Source organism: Rana temporaria, chromosome 4 (assembly GCF_905171775.1).
Source record: "Rana temporaria chromosome 4, aRanTem1.1, whole genome shotgun sequence".
NCBI lineage: Eukaryota > Metazoa > Chordata > Amphibia > Anura > Ranidae > Rana > Rana temporaria.
This window is the reverse complement of record NC_053492.1, coordinates 419,933,492-419,953,728: the sequence shown is the minus strand read 5'-3', so window position 1 is coordinate 419,953,728 and position 20,237 is coordinate 419,933,492.

Genomic DNA, 20,237 nt, shown 5'->3' with positions numbered 1-20,237 from the left:
CTGTGCCATCACTTGCCCCCACTGTGCCATCACTTGCCTACACTGTGCCATCACTTGCCCCCACTGTGCCATCACTTGCCCCCACTGTGCCATCACTTGCCCCCACTGTGCCATCACTTGCTGATTTGTTTCCAGGCCGGTGACAGTCTCCGTGCTGCGAGCGTCCATGATTTGAAAGCCGCGCCTTCTTCTCAGCATGTCCTGTGATAGGCGGAACACAAATTTTCCCAGCAGCGCCTCTGTTCTGTGTTCCCCCTATCACGGACGTCCTCTCGTTCGAGGATGAGAAGGCATCTGTGATAGGAGGAAATTTCAGAAATTTCTCGTAGGTCCCTTTCAGACGAAATCCAAGTGGATCCGCCTGCTCAGCGGGGGATCTCTCCGATGCATGTCCATTTCCATCCGATAGTCCTCCAATTCCAATCCGCCAGACTGATGGCAGATGTATCTCCACATGTCTGTTTTTATCGAATTTTATCAGATCGGATGTCCGCTGACATCCGCCGACCCATAGAGAACAATGGGTGGTCCGGTTGGGGGCTGCCTGAAAAACGGATAGGCGGACCCGATCGGTCCGCTGCTGTGAAAGGGGACTCTGGTTGCAAAGGACGACATACTTTTCCTTTTCTCAATCACACTATATGAAACAGCAACCTGTGCAGTCTTGTTTGCATTTTATTATTATATTGAATTACATTGGCTTAGTTGTACCGGTTTAATTAAAAAGGGCTTGGCTTATTTGCATATCATTCATTGGCACCAAAGTAAGTGATGATGGATGAATGCCAGTTCACTTTTCAAGCAGAAAAATGTTCTGCCTAACTGCACATTTCTATTACACAAGGGTTATATAAGACCTTGTTTTACCAGTTATTGAATGAAGTCACTTCTGAGACTTCAAGTGTCAATGTGTCATTTTTCTTAGACCCCAAGCGATTAATTTACTAAAACTGGAGTGTGCAAAAATTTGGTGCAGCTGTGCATGGTAATCAATCAGCTTCTAACTTCAGCTTGTTCAAATAAGCTTTGACAAAAAAAACCTGGAAGCCGATTGATTTCTATGCAAAGCTGCACCTGATTTTGCACTCCAGTTTTAGTAAATCCACCGGCAAGTGTCATTGTGTCATTGTGTTCTGGGACCAAAATGTCAGGGTGTCGTTGTTCTTGAATCCTGAGTGTCAATGCTTCATTGGGGTGGATTTACTATACAAATAGATGGTGTGCTCTGCAAGTGCAGCTGCTCCACAGCTTGGCAAATGAAGCTTCTCTTTGCAAAGACTACCCAAACTCATACATGGATGATAGAAGTCAGCAGAGCTCTCCTCATTTACAAAGCTCTGGCGCAAAGTGCTCAGTCTATTTATATTTAGTAAATCCACCCCACTGTCATTTGGACCCGAGGTTTTCGTTTGTAGTTCTTCTTGGACCCCAAGTATCAGTGGGTCATTGTTTTTTGGACCCCAAGGGGAAGATTAACTAAAACTGGAGCACACAGAATCTGGTGCAGCTGTACATAGTAACCAATCAGCTTCCAGGTTTTATTGGCAAAGCTAAACCACTTTCCCCCTGGGTACTTAAACCCCCTTCCTAACCAGACCAATTTACAGCTTTCACTGCTCTCACATTTTGAATGACAATTACTCAGTCACGCAACCAGGGGCGTTGCTAGGTGGCAAAAAGACCAGGGGCTTCAGCCCAAAGTCCAAGGCGGGGGTGTGTGTGTGGTGTATGTGGGCGGGGGTGTGGCTTACCAATGCTGACCACTAAACTCACCTGCCTGACACACTGACCATTACACTGACCTGCCTGACCTACATACGTACACTGACCTGCCTGACCTACATACACTGACCTACATACACTGATATGACCTACATACACTGACATGACCTATATACACTGACATGACCTACATACACTGACCTACATACACTGACCTGACCTACATACACTGACATGACCTACATACACTGACCTACATACACTGACCTACATACACTGACATGACCTACATACACTGACCTACATACACTGACCTACATACACTGACATGACCTACATACACTCACTGACCTACATACACTCACTGACCTACATACACTGACATGACCTACATACACTCACTGACCTACATACACTGACCTGACCTACATAGACTGACCTGCCTGACCTACATACACTGACCTGACCTACATACACTGACCTGACCTACATACACTTACTGACCTACATACACTGACCTGACCTACATACACTGACATGACCTACATACACTCACTGACCTACATACACTGACCTGACCTACATACACTGACCTGACCTACATACACTGACCTGACCTACATACACTGACCTGACCTACATGCACTGACATGACCTACATACACTCACTGACCTACATACACTGACCTGCCTGACCTACATACACTGACCTGACCTACATACACTGACATGACCTACATACACTCACTGACCTACATACACTGACATGACCTACATACACTGACATAAGAAAATTATGAAAGAGAAACTAGATTGAGCTTCGGTTAATCCTGAGACTTAGGCCCCTTTCAGACTGGGGCGGGAGCTGCGGTGGCGGTATAACGCCGCTAAAAATAGCGGCGCTATACCGCTCGGGCTTTCACATTGAGTCTGCAGTGAAGGAGTTTTTCAGGCGCGATAGCAGCGCTATTTTTAGCGCTGTACCGCCTGAAAAACTCCTCAATGTGAAAGGGGCCTTACTGCCACATCCCAAAATGATTTGAGAAAACAGAGGAGAACCCCAAGGGATAGTGCGGGTAGGAAGCCAAAACAGGATACCGTGAAAAAGTACAAAAATATATATAAAAGTATACATTTTATTATAAAACAGGTAAATGTTTAAAAACAATATAATTAAAAAAATAATAAGGTACAGCTACTCAATTGCCGCAATTCACAATTGTACTATTAGACATAAGTCAAAAACAGATCGTGATTGCAGTAACAACCCTACATATTTCGGATCAACATAAGAGGCATACAATTCCTGTTATGATGGGTACAGTTCCTTCTTTAGGAGTTGAGCGTGAGCTGGCTGTTATATTTCTATAGAGAAAATATATGTAAATAGGTAAATATGACAATAAACAATGATTTTAAATTTTTAGATTTTTTTACCTTTAACCAATTAGGTTTTTAGTAAGAAAGTGCTAAGACAAAGAAGAAAAGAAAAGAAAAGGGGAAAGGAGAAGAGAGAGAGGAAGAAAGAAAAGAAAGGGGAAAGGAAAAGAAAGAGTGCCATTCTTTCTTGAAAAAAGATGGCAGAAAAATCTATATATATAAAACTCAACGTGTCTGTGTGTGTATGTATGTATGTATGTATGTATGTATGTTCCACATCACGTCCAAACGGCTAAAGATATTAACATGAAACTTGGCACACATGTTACTTATATGTCAGCAACAAGCATAGGATAGGTGGTTTAACCCTTACCCACCCCCATTTGCCATGGTCGGGGTTTTTCTTTAAAGTCCCATTCAACTCTATGGGAAATACATGTTACTTCATGTTCCAGCATCACGTCCAAACGGCTAAAGATATTAACATGAAACTTGGCACACATGTTACTTATATGTCAGCAACAAACATAGGATAGGTGGTTTAACCCTTACCCACCCCCATTTGCCATGGTCGGGGTTTTTCTTTAAAGTCCCATTCAACTCTATGGGAAATACATGTTACTTCATAACTTCCAAACGGCTGTAGATATTTCGATAACACTTGGTCACATGTTACTTATATGTCCACTTAAACTATAGGATAGTTAATTTATCCCTTAACTACCCCCATTTGTGAGGGTCGGGGTTTTTGTTTAAAGTCCCATGCAAATCAATGGGAAATGTATGTTCCCACATAACTTCTGTACGCCTGGAGATATTTCAATAATACCTGGTACACATATTACTTATATGCCAAATAAAAATATATGACAGTTAAATTAACCCTTACCTACACCCTTATATAAAAGATGGGTATATTTATATTACTATGATTTTCCTCCCCAAAAGGTTAAGATAGGAAGACCGGGCAACGCCGGGTATTCAGCTAGTATGTCATAAAGAATGGGTACTTACAGATGATATATTCCGACAGTATATAGGATACACAGCGTTATTGCAAATGGATGTAATTACATATCAAAAAATGAGAGGGGCCAGAAAAAGAGTGGCTTGTGGTGGTTTTTCGTTGAGCCTCAGAATGAGGTAAAAATACCTAATGGCTTATTCCCCAGGCATCATTTCAGGGCTCTCTAAGACACAATTACTGGCTTTATGTTAGGATTCTCTAGATCTGCGTTTTCAGTCCCCCGACAGAGAACGTAAAGCACCAACTCAGAGCTCACGGGAGCCAAAACAGCAAAGGGAAACAGGAACCTAACGTATAAAAAACGAAACAAAACAAAAAAAAACAGAACAACCAAAAATATATTAGAGTATGTTAGTTGTCTGGGATAAGGTCAGCATTGAACTCACCGTAGAGTGCACAGGTAAAGAACTGGGGTATATGTTCCTTACCTAAATGAGGTGTCTCTGGCATAGAAGTGTGATCCCAAAGACCATTCTGGCTGTGCAGCAATGGTATGCTGCACCTGCCTGAATTAAATAACTGACAAGGTGGGAGTGTCCTACCATTGTTGACCAATCCTTGTTAAATTTTCGTTTGTGTTGCTAGAATTACGTCATGTCATTCACCTGTGGTAGTGAGTCTGACGTCTTGTGAGTACAGCTGGTTAGAAGATTCCGTCCCTATGCTGAGGTTCCCCGGCCAAATGCGGCATCCGGCATCATGCGCGGCGACGTCAGACGTTGACAGTGGCCGCCGACACAGAAGAACGGGAGGCGGTGCTGGAGTCGGACAATAGACCAATCCGAGGGACATAAACAGTCCGGCATATGCGTGAATACACCTCGCTCCATAATGGGGAAGCCTCCACCCACGATGGAACTGGCGTGGAGGCCCCCCTGTGTCGGGGAGATCCGACAAGCCACAACACCTAACAGGCAGGAAATGGAGAACTGCAGATCTGCTTCTTCAAAGTATATATATATAAAAAAAATTATATAGATATAGGGAGAAACGAAAAGGCCTCTAAATTTCAAATGTGAATTAGAACAAATGAAATGCGGAACATCCAGATGCATCACAATAGTACAACATATTTAAAATGCAGGAATATGTACACCATTCACGGCATATAAGGGATACAGTTTATATATGTAATATACAGTATATATATCAACAGCAATATATATAAGTGAATAATGGAAGATCTATACAAATAAGATTGAAGAATAAGAAAGAGACCGTGAATTTGAAAACCCCTTGGTATAGGTATGAACACCCATAGAAGTTTTCGGACATACTGAACATGTCATAGTGTGAATAAAAATAAAGGTAAGTATAAATTGAAATGGTTCAGTGTCTTTATCAAGACCAAGGGGAGAGACAAGGTAGAATTATAGCAAAGATTGGCAGAAGCGCAACCCAAAATAGAGTTGGTATCTCATTGATCCTTATCAAACCCTCCAGTTGAAAAACCCGGCAAAAAATGTCTAATGCCGCGTACACACCATCACTTTATGTGATGGAAAAAAATGACATTTTCTGTGAAGTAAAAAACGACGTTTTTGAAACTTCAATTTTCAAAAACGACGTTGCCTACACACCATCGTTTTTTCACAATGCTCTAGCAAAGCGAGGTTACGTTCACCACTTTTTTCCATTGAAGCTCGCTTCATAACTAGCTTCTGGGCATGCGCGGGTTTAAAAACGTTGTTTTAAACGTCGTTTTTTGGTAAACAAAAAACAACGTTTTGAAAAACGACACAAAAAATTAAAGCATGCTTCAATTTTTTTTGTCGTTTTTCACAAGACATAAAACTAAGTTTTCCCCCAAACACGGTCATTTAAATTGACGTTTTTAAAAATGTCGTTTTTTTTCATCACATAAAGTGATGGTGTGTACGCGGCATCAGATTAAATGCCTCGTTGAGGCCAGGTGGTGATGTTGCATTAAGATTTGATATCCAGCGAAGCTCTCGCTGGAGGAGATTCTTATTAAAATCACCTCCCCGGGGTCTCAGATGGACCCCGGTCCAGTACCAAAACGGATCTCTTGGGACAGATGCCAGCATGGGTCTGGATAACATGCCTTCCATATGGCAGATCTGGATCTGCCATTTGCATTTCCCTAATGTGGCGATATAGTCTCTGCCACAACTTTTGTACCGTTTTCCCCACATAGAAACAATTGCAACTGCAAAGGAGTAAATATACCACATTGGTCGTTTGGCAGTTGGAATAATGTCTGGAGAAAAAATGTCGTCCATTTGGTAAATAGATCTCTTTTCTCGTGTCCATATACTTACAGTAAGAACCAGCCAGCTGGAGAAAAGCCTGCCCTATGAACAGTGATTGGTTCAAAGGCAAAGGGAGGGAGTTTGAATGAGTGATGAGTGAGTTTGGTTGTAACACAGAGCACTCTATTCTCTTTGACGCAAGTTTGAGTGAGGACCTCGGCTGGTGAAGGCCTCATGGAAGCCATTTTTGGGGTCTAAGACATGTGGTCAAAGCCGAGGCCTCTCTTTTGAATATCTGAGCTCAGTCAGTGAGGAGATAGCCGAAAGGAAGTGTTAAGTACCTTTCATTATTTTTACCAGTATTGTTGTAGGATGTATGGATATTTGTTGTTAGGACATGTTTCCTATTTTTAAAGGAATAAATGTAACTGTTTTACTCAAATGCGTCTGTCTTTATAACTAGCATTATAGCCTTAAGCCTAATACACTCTGGTTATATATATATTAGCAAACAAGGGACTCATACACATTAATACATGTATGTGATAGCTATATATATTATAGGTTACAATAGAGAATATATATACTATTGCAGGTATTACAGCTATAAATAAAAAGAGACCAAAAATGTTGTAAAAAAAAAAAAAACATTTTTTTTCTGTTATAAAATTTTGCAAATCAGTCATTTTTCTTCATAAATTTTGGCCAAAAATTATACTGCTACATATCTTTGGTAAAAAATAACCAAAACCATTGTATATTATTTGGTCTTTATTAAAATTATAGAGTCTACAAGCTATGGTGCCAATCACTGAAAATTGATCACACCTGATGTACTTGAGACCCTAACAAGCCATGTATTCATGTTTAGATCTCTATAGCTAAACATGAATACTGTACAAGTGAAATTGGGCCCCATCCTCATCCCTTTCCATAGCTATCTTACAAAAACTCTCAGCATTTTCTATCAGAAAAACACATAATATGAACAAGGGCTCACTCAGGCTGGCAGGGCTCACGCCACCTGGTGGCCAGTATATAAAGACAATCCTGGTACACTTGACAGCCCATCATTCAATTTGCAAGATAAGAATTTGCCGCTTTTGCCACAACCTATTCTACCTAAGTTAGGCCTCGTACACACGATAGGTTAACCAGAGGACAACGGTCTGATGGACCGTTTTCATCGGTCAAAACCGATCGTGTGTGGGCCCCATAGGTTATTTAACCATCGGTTAAAAAAAAGCCAACTTGCTTTAAATTTAACCGATGGATTCCTAACCGATGGGAAAAAAACGATCGTTAGTAGGCACAACCATCGGTTAAAAATCCACGCATGCTCAGAATCAAGTCGACGCATGCTTGGAAGCATTGAACTTATTTTTTTTCAGCACGTCGTTGTGTTTTACGTCACCGCGTTCTGACACGATCGTTTTTTTTAACCGACGGTGTGTAGGCGCGACGGACCATCAGTCAGCTTCATCGGTTAACCGACGACAACGGTCCATCAGGGCGTTCTCATCTGATGGACTGATCGTGTGTATGAGGCTTAACTAAACACCCCAGTGTCCTTAAAGCCTCAAAGTCAATCAAAAATATTTTTTTTCACTTGCAGTGGAACAACATTTCCCAGCAGTTTCCCTTCTTCTCAGCGACAACTCCGGGAACAGGAGGCATGGCTGCAATCAGGCAACAAGCAGCCAAGCCATGGTGCAAGGGACTGCACTTCTTGACATAGGTCCCCTTGCAGTGGTAATCTCAGTCTGTCCACACAACAGCCAGGGACTGAGAACGAAGTTGCTCATTGGTTGAAGAAATAATCACGCTGAATATCCGATCAACATATTACTGTCAATTCTAGAGCACTAGCTAGTATGACTCAAGTGGGCACTCCCTGTATCTGCTTGCAGCATACAGTCCAACACAGACCCAGCAATACAGCCAACAGGAATGTTCTACACTAGCAACACTTTCTGCACAAAAGGTGGCGGGGCTTTCAGCATTTTTCATTCGTATGGCGTCAATGTAACACAATTGAAGAGCATTCACCAGCAATATCTGGGGTCCAACAATTTCAGGGTTTCTCCTTTGTCATTTACCGTAGTAATGTAATGTTGAATGTCTTTCTTGTTTGGCTTGTGGATAATCACAATGTTTGAGTTAATTTTGAAACCATAGCCCCAGGTCTGCAATACGGAGGTATACCTCTAAGGCCGCGTACACATGATCGGTTAAACCGACAAGAACGGTCTGATGGACTGTTTTCATCGGTCCAAACCGATCGTGTGTGGGCGCCATCGGTTATTTAACCATCGGTTGAAAAAAGCCAACTTGTTTTAAATTTAACCGATGGATTCCTAACCGATAGAAACAAACCGATCGTTAGTAGGCACGACCATCGGTTAAAAATCCACGCATGCTCAGAATCAAGTCGACGCATGCTTGGAAGCATTGAACTTCGTTTTTTTCAGCACGTCGTTGTGGTTTTTTTTACGTCACCGCGTTCTGACACAATCGTTTTTTTAACCGATGGTGTGTAGGCACGACTGACCATCAGTCAGCTTCATCGGTTAACCGATGCAAACGGTCCATCAGACCGTTTTCATCGGATGGACCGATCGTGTGTACAGGGCATCATCCATCTTGGATGACAACTTTTGAAAATCCACCCACCAAGGGATCCGAAGGAAACTCCACACAGCTTCATCTACACATTGGGTTTCCTTGTCTTGGATCTCTTCCTCTAGATGGGCCGGTATGTAGGGATACAGATAACCATACTCCTCAGCCACTTTCTTAATAATTATGAGCTGTATTTTGGACAGCTTGGGCAGTGTTTTAGGGTCTCCATACCCGGGTAGACGCTTCCCCTCCATGGCACACCAGCGTGATGCTGGTTGAGTCCTGTTTTGCTACGCCGGATAGGAGCCCCTGCTGCACCCCAGGTTGGATATCACATGCATGTTCCCTGCTTTGCTGCAAACTCCACCTCAGCTCCTGGTACAGACAATTATGCTGGCCCAATTGCTCCAGTACAGATATCGTTACAAGCTGCTGACATATATTATATTATTACACATTCGCTCCTGAAAAGTGCCTTTATTGCCATGAAACGCGCCGGGCTTACAATGATGCATATGTTTTATACTCATAGGCCACTACCTTGTGTTCTCAGGAATCTTTCATGGAGGATTATTTTTTAAACGACATAATGTACGATTTGACAATTATATGCTGATGGTTTGTAATATGCTGTTCACGTGTTTACTATACTTTATCCACTGCTGCATGTCATTGTTGTGTGTTTTAGACAATAAACACATTGCTTATTACCTGGTTTTATTTGTCGAGTCCCATCACAATACCTCATTCAAAGTCCCGAAACCCCCTCTATGTATCAGATTTAGGGATGGAAATGCATGGCAACATGCATCTCATTTAAAGTCCCCCCCAAAAAAAAAAAAGATTTTCTTTCCATACCCAGTTAGGACCCGTGCATCTGGTGCACACTGAACTGGGTATCCTGCAATAATGTCTGGTTTACAATCAAACTTAGTCAACTGTGTTAGTGTAGTCAATGCAATTTTAGGAACCTATCTTGCCCAGCGATCCTCCTCAAAGGACTTGGCAATGCATGAGAAGAGAGCAGCACTGGCAGACAACTCAATTTTGACACTGGAAGCTGGCACAGAGGGAATTTCATCCTCCCCTAAATCACACAGTTTCTCTTCATCAATGTTAGTCCACTTCCAAGTCCATGACAAATTGTCTGAAAACAGTTCAGAGAGTCAATTGGATAAGATATCCAAATTAGAGATAGTGGAGCACTCTTCGGCTGGGAGTGTGAAACTGACTTTGGCACAACCACGTTTTGGGACACAGATGGTGGAAAAAAAATTGACATGGGTTATAACCCTCCCTTGCTCCATCCAAAAAAAAAAAAAAAAGTTTTGCATATAGTTCTACATTAAAAGACTAATGCCGCATACACACCGTCACTTTATGTGATGAAAAAAAAAGACATTTTCTGTGAAGTAAAAAACTACGTTTTTGAAACTTCAATTTTCAAAGACGAAGTTGCCTACACACCATCGTTTTTCTCACAATGTTCTAGCAAAGCGAGGTTACGTTCACCACGTTTTTCCATTGAAGCTTGCTTCATAACTAGCTTCTGGGCATGCGCGGGTGTAAAAACGTTGTTTTAAACAATGTTTTTTGCTACACACGGTCAATTTCTGTGAAGTAAAAAACGACGTTTTAAAAAACGACACATAAAATTGAAGCATGCTTCAATTTTTTTTTGTCGTTTTTCAGAAGACATAAAACTACGTTTTCTCCCACACACGGTCATTTAAAGTGACGTTTTTAAAAACTTAGTTTTTTTTCATCACATAAAGTGATGGTGTGTACGCGGCATTATACAATACAATACAATAAGTAATAAACAAATAGTGAAAAAAGGAAATTATATGCACCCTTCAACCTTCTTCCACCTCACTGCGCCAATTAATATACAAACCCCAAAAAAGGCAGCTACTTAAAAAATGCGAATGATATGTGAAAAATTCTGAATGGACAAAATAGTAGCGCTATGTGCAATTTTTTTTTGAACAATCCGAAAATAAATGTGAAAATAAATCTGTGACAAAATAAACACATATTAAACTATAATAAGTATATGTGAGAAGTGAAAAGACATATATTAATGAAAAAAAAACAATATAAATAATAAAGTATTCCAAGAAAAAAACGTTCATCCAGTAATAAAAAGGATCATTTTAACAAGACAAGTCCATAAGTGATTAAAATCCAAGTGATTAAACTTAAAGCGGGAGTTCACCCTAAAAATTTTTTTAACCTTAGATGGATGCTCATTTTGTCTAGGGGAATCAGCTATTTTTTTTAAAATCGAAGCTGTACTTACCGTTTTAGAGAGCGATCTTCTCCGCCGCTTCCGGGTATGGTCTTCAGGACTGGGTGTTCCTATTTTGATTGACAGTCTTCCGAGAGGCTTCCGACGGTCGCATACATCGCGTCACGAGTAGCCGAAAGAAGCCGAACGTCGGTGCGGCTCTATACAGCGCCTGCGCACCGACGTTCGGCTATTTTCGGAAAATCGTGACGCGATGGATGCGACCGTCGGAAGCCTGTCGGAAGACTGTCAATCAAAATAGGAACGCCCAGTCCCACAGCCCATACCCGGAAGCGGCGGAGAAGATCGCTCTCTAAAACGGTAAGTACAGCTTCGATTTTAAAAAAACTAGCCGATTCCCCTAGACAAAATGAGCATCCATCTAAGGTTAAAAATTAACATTTGTGGGTGAACCTCCACTTTAAAGGCCCAGATTCTGAAAGGGCTTACGACGGCGCAACGCCATTTGCGCCCGTCGTAAGTCCTAATCTGGGCCGTCGTATCTATGCGACTGATTCTTAGAATCAGTTACGCATAGATATCCATTAGATCTGACAGGCGTAAGGCTCTTACGCTGTCAGATCCTAAATGCAATTTTTTTTCCGCCGCTAGGTGTCGCCTCCGTTGTTTTCCCCGTCGTCTATGCAAATTAGCTATTTACGCGAAATTCCCGAACGTACGCGCGGTCGACGCAGTGAAGTTACGACGTTTCCATATCTTTTGCAACGCGGAAAGTTGCCCCTGCTATATGAGGGGCAACCAATGTTAAGTATGGCCGTCGTTCCAGCGTCGAAATTTAAAAATGTACGTCGTTTGCGTAAGTCGTCCGTGAATGGCGCTGGACGCCATTTACGTTAACGTCGAAGCCAATGACGTCCTTGCGACGTCATTTTGCGCAATGCACGTCGGGAAATTTTTGGGACGGCGCATGCGCAGTACGTTCGGCGCGGGAACGAGCCTAATTTAAATGATCCACGCCCCCTACCCGGATCATTTGAATTAGGCGGGCTTGCGCCAGGGGATTTACGCTACGCCGCCGCAACTTTACAGGCAAGTGCTTTGTGAATCAAGCACTTGCCCGTAAAACTTGCGGCGGCGTATCGTAAATGAGATACGTTACGCCGCCGCATTTTTACGCAAATCTAACAGAATCTGCCCCTATGTGTCCAAAAAATCTTCTTAAACAATCTTGCTTGAAACCTTTCACCACACCATAGTGCTCAGTGACTCCACCCACACCCAAAGTAATTGCGCTTACCAATAAAATATGCCTTGCATTCGCATGCTTGGCAATAGAGCTGAATAAATCTCCAAACTAAATAATCAATTCCACCAGTGTTCCCATAAATCAGAAGTTGCTCCACATGAAAAAGTAAAAGTGGCTCCAATAATGAAGTATATCAAAACTAATTTATTAAAAACAGTAAAAAAAACTTCACACATTGCACTCACATTTAGCAAAACAAATAGAGGCACTTCAACAATGAACTTGGCAGTGGGCTCCAAACCACAGACAATTTCGTAATAAGCTTGTTGTATTATGGTCTCGGCAGACCTAAGGTAAACCGTCAGTCTCACCCCCTGCTCCGTTCGTTCCCCTCTTCACGTCAAAGCACTACACACAAGGTGGTCGGTATTCCGAACGTTTTCCTGGTATGCCGTGTAACCACTCCTAGACCAGTTTCGTTGCTCAGGACTTCTTCAAATGAACCCTATGAGATGAAGCTAGCCAGTGGTTATGCAATTCCAGTGCACCTAATCGCATCCCAATTAAATCTGGAAATTTGGAAAGGGATGATACGGACTAGGACAATGTGAAGGATATGCTTCAGTGTAATTCTCCCTGCTAGTTTAATGCTGTGTGTGTGTTAGAGGGAAGGTGATTTCAGGTGGGACTCACTCCTCTGCTAACAGGCTGTTGAAATGTTAATGACCCTTCTTCAGCCAGCTCCCTATTTCAAAGGATAATTGATCTATTGTGTGTGTGAAGGAGACCTGTGTTTACTGTTTACTGTGATTAGAAGTGGCTCATGTTAATTATTCTGATTGCTTCATTGTGGTAATTATCTCTTCTATATGTGGGGCCAGGCTGTCTAGATAATGTATTCTGTTACAACTAGTAATTACCTTCACTGATGTCATTATCTAAAGAAATGTCTTCAGGGTCGACTCCGAAGTGTCTGCTTATCATCTGTATGGGAGCCCCCACTGTGTGAGGGGGCGGAGATTGTCATTGTAACAGTTTTGTAAATTACATATAAGCTGTGTGTTGTACCATTAAAATCTGTCTTGTTCCAGCAGTAAGCTCTGACTCATTTGTGGCTTATTGTGCGATCCCAGGAATATTCCTCCTCATGGAATATTGGGTGATTTTCTTTATGGGAAGAAGGGAATCTTTGACGGGGATATCATTCTAATACCGTCACAGACAATAATATGGAGTTGACAGACAAGTATATATCAAAAATAGAAAGTATTTATTAAATATGATGGACACAATGATAACAATAGTATAAAAAGAAGGTAGTGGGATTGTTTCCAGACACAGATGACATCATCTCACTATCCCATTATTTGATACAATAAAAGAAAGGAGACAGTTGAGAGAGACAGTCGCTCTCCCAAAATGAGGGATTTTAAGGCCTCGTACACACGGTCGGTTTGGTCCGCTGAGAATGAACCGAAGTTCAGTTTCATCGGACCAAACCGACCGTGTGTATAGGCTAGCGGTCTGGTTTCCTTTGGTCCATAATTTCTAAACATGCTTCAAAACCGAACCGCTGGACCGCTGGGCGATCGGACCAAACCGATGGTTAGTACAGAAAAGCATCGGTTCAAAACCCGCGCCTGCTCAGAATCAAGTCGACGCATGCTTGGAAGCATTGAACTTCGTTTTATTCAGCACGTCGTGTGTTTTACGTCACCGCGTTCTGACCTGCTCGGATTTTGGACTGATGGTGTGTACACATATCAGGCCGTCAGGCCACTTCAGAGGTGAACCGCTGAAAACGGTTTGGTCCGACCGTGTGTACAAGGCCTAAGAGTGAGAGATGTCAATACTGTATAAAGGTAAGCACACTGAACACAGATTGTTCAAAAAAGTATATCAAAATGTAATAATAAATGTTAAAAACAATAATTCAAGTATTAGCATCGACCACAATAGTTACAAAAGCAGGATAAGTAATAGTATGCAGGTGGCCAACAAGTTTCGCACAGACGTGCTTCGTCAGGGCCTTGCAACCTATCTTTTGAATTGTGTGGTCTGTGTAGGACATAAAATTACGTCATTTAAGTGGAGGTTCACCCAAAAAATAAATTTTTAACATTACATTCAGCCGAGTTGTCCTAATGACAATTTTTTTTTTTTTTTTTTCTCGTACATACCTTATTTTCTCCCGCCGCTTCCAGGTATGTCTTCTGCGGGACTGGGCGTTCCTATCTGATTGGCAGGCTTCCGACCGTCGCATACTGCGCGTCACGAGTTGCCGAAAGAAGCCGAACGTCGGTGCGCAGGCGCCGTATAGAGCCGCACCGATGTTCGGCTTCTTTCGACAACTCGTGACGCGTAGTATGCGACGGTTGGAAGCCTGCCAATCAGATAGGAACGCCCAGTCCCGGAGAAGACATACCTGGAAGCGGCGGTGAAAATAAGGTATGTACGATAAAAATTGTAGAAACAGTTAGTTAAAAACAACAAACTGACATGCAAATTGCCAAAATACATAAATTGCACACCCAAATGTTGACTGGTGGGTCAATACACAAAAGAGTGGATGATACCCGACATGTTTCGGAGACACAATGGCTGGGTTTATTCAAAGCACATGTGTATAATTCCTTCTTCAGGGTTTATGTTTGGGCAAAAAAAATATTTAATTTTTCTAATGAAAAAAGCGAGAGAACATGATATCAATATAAAAATTGAATAATTTGTTTCTTTAAATCTCTCATAAAACATGTGATTTACATATCATTCCATGACATGACAACCAATAATCTTTTGGGGTGTGTTAGTTAATAACGTGCATGATACTTACATCCCATAGAATGTTTGCATATATAAGCAAAAATGGAGGAGGCACATCAGATGTATGGACCCTCAGATAGCGGGGAGCCCAGCCCGGATGTATCGCGCACAGACAAAAAAAACAACACAAATGAAGCCTGGCCCTTTCTAACCACCCGGGCTAATTTTGGCACTTCTCTTCTTCATGTAAAAATGACATTTTTTTTTGCTAGAAAATTAATCAGAACCCCCAAACATTATATATTTTTTTTAGCAGACACCCTAGGGAATAAAATGGCGGTCATTGCAACTTTGTTTCTCGCACGGTATTTGCACAATCATTTTTCAAACGCCTTTATTTGGGAAAAAAAACGGTTTCATGAATTAAAAAATAACAAAACAGTAAAGTTAGCCCAATTTTTTTGTATAATGTGAAAGATGATGTTACGCCGAGTAAATAGATACCTAACATGTCACACTTTAAAATTGCGCACACTCATGGAATGGTGCCAAACTTCGGTACTTAAAAATCTCCATAGGCGACGCTTTAACATTTTTTACAGGTTACTATTTTCGAGTTACAGAGAAGGTCCAGTGCTGGAATTGTTGCACACGCTCTAATGCACGCGACGATACCTCACATGTGGGGTTTGAACGGCGTTTACATATGTGGGTGGGACTTGCATGCGTGTTGCGCGCGAGATAACAGGGACAGGGGCGTTTAAAAAAAAAATTAAATTGAATTTTTATTTTACTTAATTTTTTTATTTTTACACTTTTTTTTTACCACATTTATTCCTATTAAAAGGAATGTAAACATCCCTTGTAATAGGAATCAGTGTGACAGGTCATCTTTATGGAGAGATGTGGGGTCAAAAAGACACCACATCTCTCCTCCAGGCTTACAAGCATGAAATCGGTGAAGAAAAAATCACCGATCACATGCCGACAGCCGCGATTGCGGCTTTGTTTACTTCCGGGTACCGGGCATGACTTCATAACATCGCGCCCGGGCCTCTGACGGTCATAGAGATGACTCGTGACCATCTGGTCACCAGTCATCTCTATGCTTTCCAGGCAGCGCCGACCGATTCGCTCTCCGGGCCCCCGATGGCACGGGAGAGCTCGAGGAAACACCGGATGGCGGCGGGAGGAGGGGGACATCCAGTTACCGTGCTACCATTACTTTGTCTGGCTACTCTCATTTGGCCCATTACGCTATAGTGATTTGCTATAACACCTGCATCCCCTTAGTCTGGTCAACCATCTTGACACAGGATTGTGCATTAAGGATACTTTAGGTAAATGATTTTAATTCACCACACCATGGTCTATTAGGATGCAGACACCAGTACTCTTTTCCATGCTTTACTCTATGCTTTCTCTCTTTTTTATCTTATTCTATTCAGATTTATCCTAATCACAATAATTTTCGCCTGTTTTGTCATCTCTGGACATTATCAGCGGCCAAGTACCCAAACTTAATTTCTATGCAATAAGTGTAAGTATTGAGACAATGTTAGCCCTATTTTTTGGGACAATAATTGTCCTTATCTCAAAAAAAGCTGTTCTTTTCACCTCCAGATTAAGCAAGGTCCTCTTCTGCCCCCTGCAGCCACACTGTTGTGGTGCAGAACTGCGGTCTCTGGGCTGTCTCAGTGCCAATTGCAGGGTGTCTGTTGGGGGATTGGGATGTTCCGGGATGGGAGACATTATGAGCCATGTTGCATTGTCAGTTTAACACACTGAAGTATGTAAATGATTAAAATTAAAATGTATGATGGCCAAGATTATTTAATATGTTGTATTTCTGTTTCTCTAGAGCTATTTACACAATACTGGTTACGATCATCTTCCCTGAAGAAGCCAACCTTTGGCGAAACATGTAGGGATTATTGACCCATAACCTTAGATGGCCACAAATACTTTGGCCAGTATTAAATACTAAATCTTTTCTCTACTGTTTTTATGCACCCGTGATTGTATTGTATGTCAATAATATATGTGTAATAACATTTTTAAAATGAAATTTCTATTTTCATTTTTGAGGCACCGCTATAATCCCAATTCCCATCCCCCTTTTTTTGTTTCAATTATTATTCGGGATGAGGTGCCATATCTAGTGAGGACACTCGAACCACATTTCACTATTTGTCATCTTGTATAACAGTGTACATTTTCTGTCCCCTCAAAATAACTCAACACACAGCCATTAATGTTTAAACCACTGGCAACAAAAGTGAGTACACCCCTAAGTGAAAATGTTCTAATTGGGCATAATAAGCTATTTTCCCTTTCCCGGTATCATGTGACTCGTTAGTGTAACAAGGTCTCAGATGTGAAAGGGGAGCAGGTGTGTTAAATTTGGTGTTTTCGCTCTCACGCTCTCATACTGGTCACTGAAAGTTCAACATGGAACCTCATGGCAAAGAACTCTCTGAAGATCTGAAAAAAAAGAATTGTTGCTCTACATAAAGATGGCCTAGGCTATAAGAAGATTTTCAAGACCCTGAAACTGAGCTGCACCACGGTGGAGAAGACCATACAGCGGTTTAACAGGACAGGTTCCACTCAGAACAGGCTTCGCCATGGTCGACCAAAGAAGTTGATTGCACATGCTCAGTGTCATATCCAGAGGTTGTCTTAGGGAAATAGATGTATGAGTGCTGCCAGCATTGCTGCAGAGGTTGAAGGGGTGGGGGGTCAGCCTGTCAGTGCTCAGACCATACTCTGCACACTGCATCAAATTGTTCTGCATGGAAGGAAGCCTCTGCTAAATATGATGAACAAGAAAGCCCACAAACAAACAGTTTTCTGAAGACAAGCAGACTAAGGACATGGATTACTGGAACCATGTCCTGTGGTCTGATGAGACCAATATAAACTTATTTGGTTCAGATGGTGTCAATCGTGTGTGGCGGTAACCAGATGAGGAGTACAAAGACAAGTGTGTCTTGCCTACAGTCAAGCATGGCGGTGGGAGTGTCATGGTCTGGGGCTGCATGAGTGCACTGGGGAGCTATAGTTCATTGAGGGAACCATGAATGCCAACATGTACTGTGACATACTAAAGCAGAGCATGATCCCCTCCCTTCAGAGACTGGTCCGCAGGGCAGTATTCCAACATGATAACGACCCCAAACACACCTCCAAGATGACCACTGCCTTGCTAAAGCAGCTGAGGGTAAAACTGATGGGCTGGCCAAGCATGTCTCCAGACCTAAACCCTATTTAGCATCTGTGGGGCATCCTCAAATAGAAGGTGGAGGAGCGCAAGGCCTCTAACATCCACCAGCTCCATAATGTTGTCATGGAGGAGTGGAAGAGGACTCCAGTGGCAACCTGTGAAGCTCTGGTGAATTCCATGCCCAAGAGGTTTAAGGCAGTACTGGAACATTTTGGTGGCCACACAAAATATTGACAATTTGGGCCCAATTTGGACATTTTTACTTAGGGGTGTACTCACTTTTGTTGCCAGCGGTTTAGACATTAATGGCTGAGTGTTGAGTTATTTTGAGGGGAAAGCAAATTTACACTGTTATACAAGCTGTACACTCACTACTTTACATTGTAGCAAAGTGTCATTTCTTCAGTGTTGTCACATGAAAAGATATAATAAAATATTTACAAAAATGTGAGGGGTGCACTCACTTTTGTGGGATACTGTATTTACTCAGAAAAGTACCTTCTATTGTTTTCAGCTTCCTTTAAGTTCTTTTTTCTTTCAGACTTTCTGTTAGAAGGTGGCTATGTTCGATCTCCGTGATCCCCCTGTATGTAAGAATGGAACCATCCTCTCTTGCTTTCTCCTGAGAAGGACTATGGACTAGACATGTGCATTAGTTTTCTTCCGAATGCATTTTCGTTCGAATTTCGGGTATATTTATTATCGTTTTAACAAACGAAAACGAACGCACAGAATCCGAAATCCGAAAGATCTGACATAAAAAAATGCTTTATTTTCATTTTCGTTGTTACTACAGTTCGATATAGATAGGAGATTCGACATGACGCTGACAATAGCAATCTGTGTCTATCGAACCTGTGGTCGAATGTGCCTAACCTTAAAGGGGTTGTAAAGGTAAATGTTTTTTCACTTTATTGCATTCAATGCATTAAGGTGAAAAAACATCTGCGGATTAGCGCCCCCCCCGAGCCCCCCTTTACTTACCTGGCCCCTTGAAAGTCCTGCGCAGTGAACGCGCTTGCTTCTCGGCTCATTTATTGGTTGATTGAAAGCAGTGCAGCCATTGGCTGGCGCTGCTGTCAATAACATCCAATGACGCGGTGCGCCGGGTGGCGGGGACCAAGTGGTACAGTGAGTGGCATTGGCCTCCGGCTGTATTACAGGAGCGCGCCCGCAAGAACTCATCACCATGCTCGCTCGCTTGCTCGCTTTTAGGTGAGGAGTTCTTGCGAAGGGGGAGCCAAGACAGCCCCCGAGGGACCCCAGAAGACCAGGATCGGGGTCACTCTGTGTAAAACGAGCCGCACAGTGGAGGTAAATATAACATGTTTGTTTTTTAAAAAAAATAAAAAAATTCTTTACATACCCTTTAACTCTATTAGTCCAAGATTATTCTACATAGGGCGGAAAGATTCGACATAGAGAGAAAAGATTTGACATTATAGAGACAGTGTTGGGGTAGACCATTCGACATGAACGACGAAGATTCAACGAAGCAGCGAAAAACATACAACTGTCAAATCTGTCATTGAAGACTTATGGTGTCTGTCGAAAGTTATAAGAAGATTCGACAAGCAGCTAAACTGTACGACGCCGCAATCGTACATTTCCTGTCAAATGCTCGGCCCATAGGCTATAGAAGAATTTGAATGTTGCTTGTATAGTAATAATAATTTATAAATATAATTATTACTAGTGTCATACAACATTAGAATTCTTCTATAGCTTGTAGGCGCAACATTCGACCAGAAATGTACGAATTAATCAAATGTGCACTGCTCCTTTCA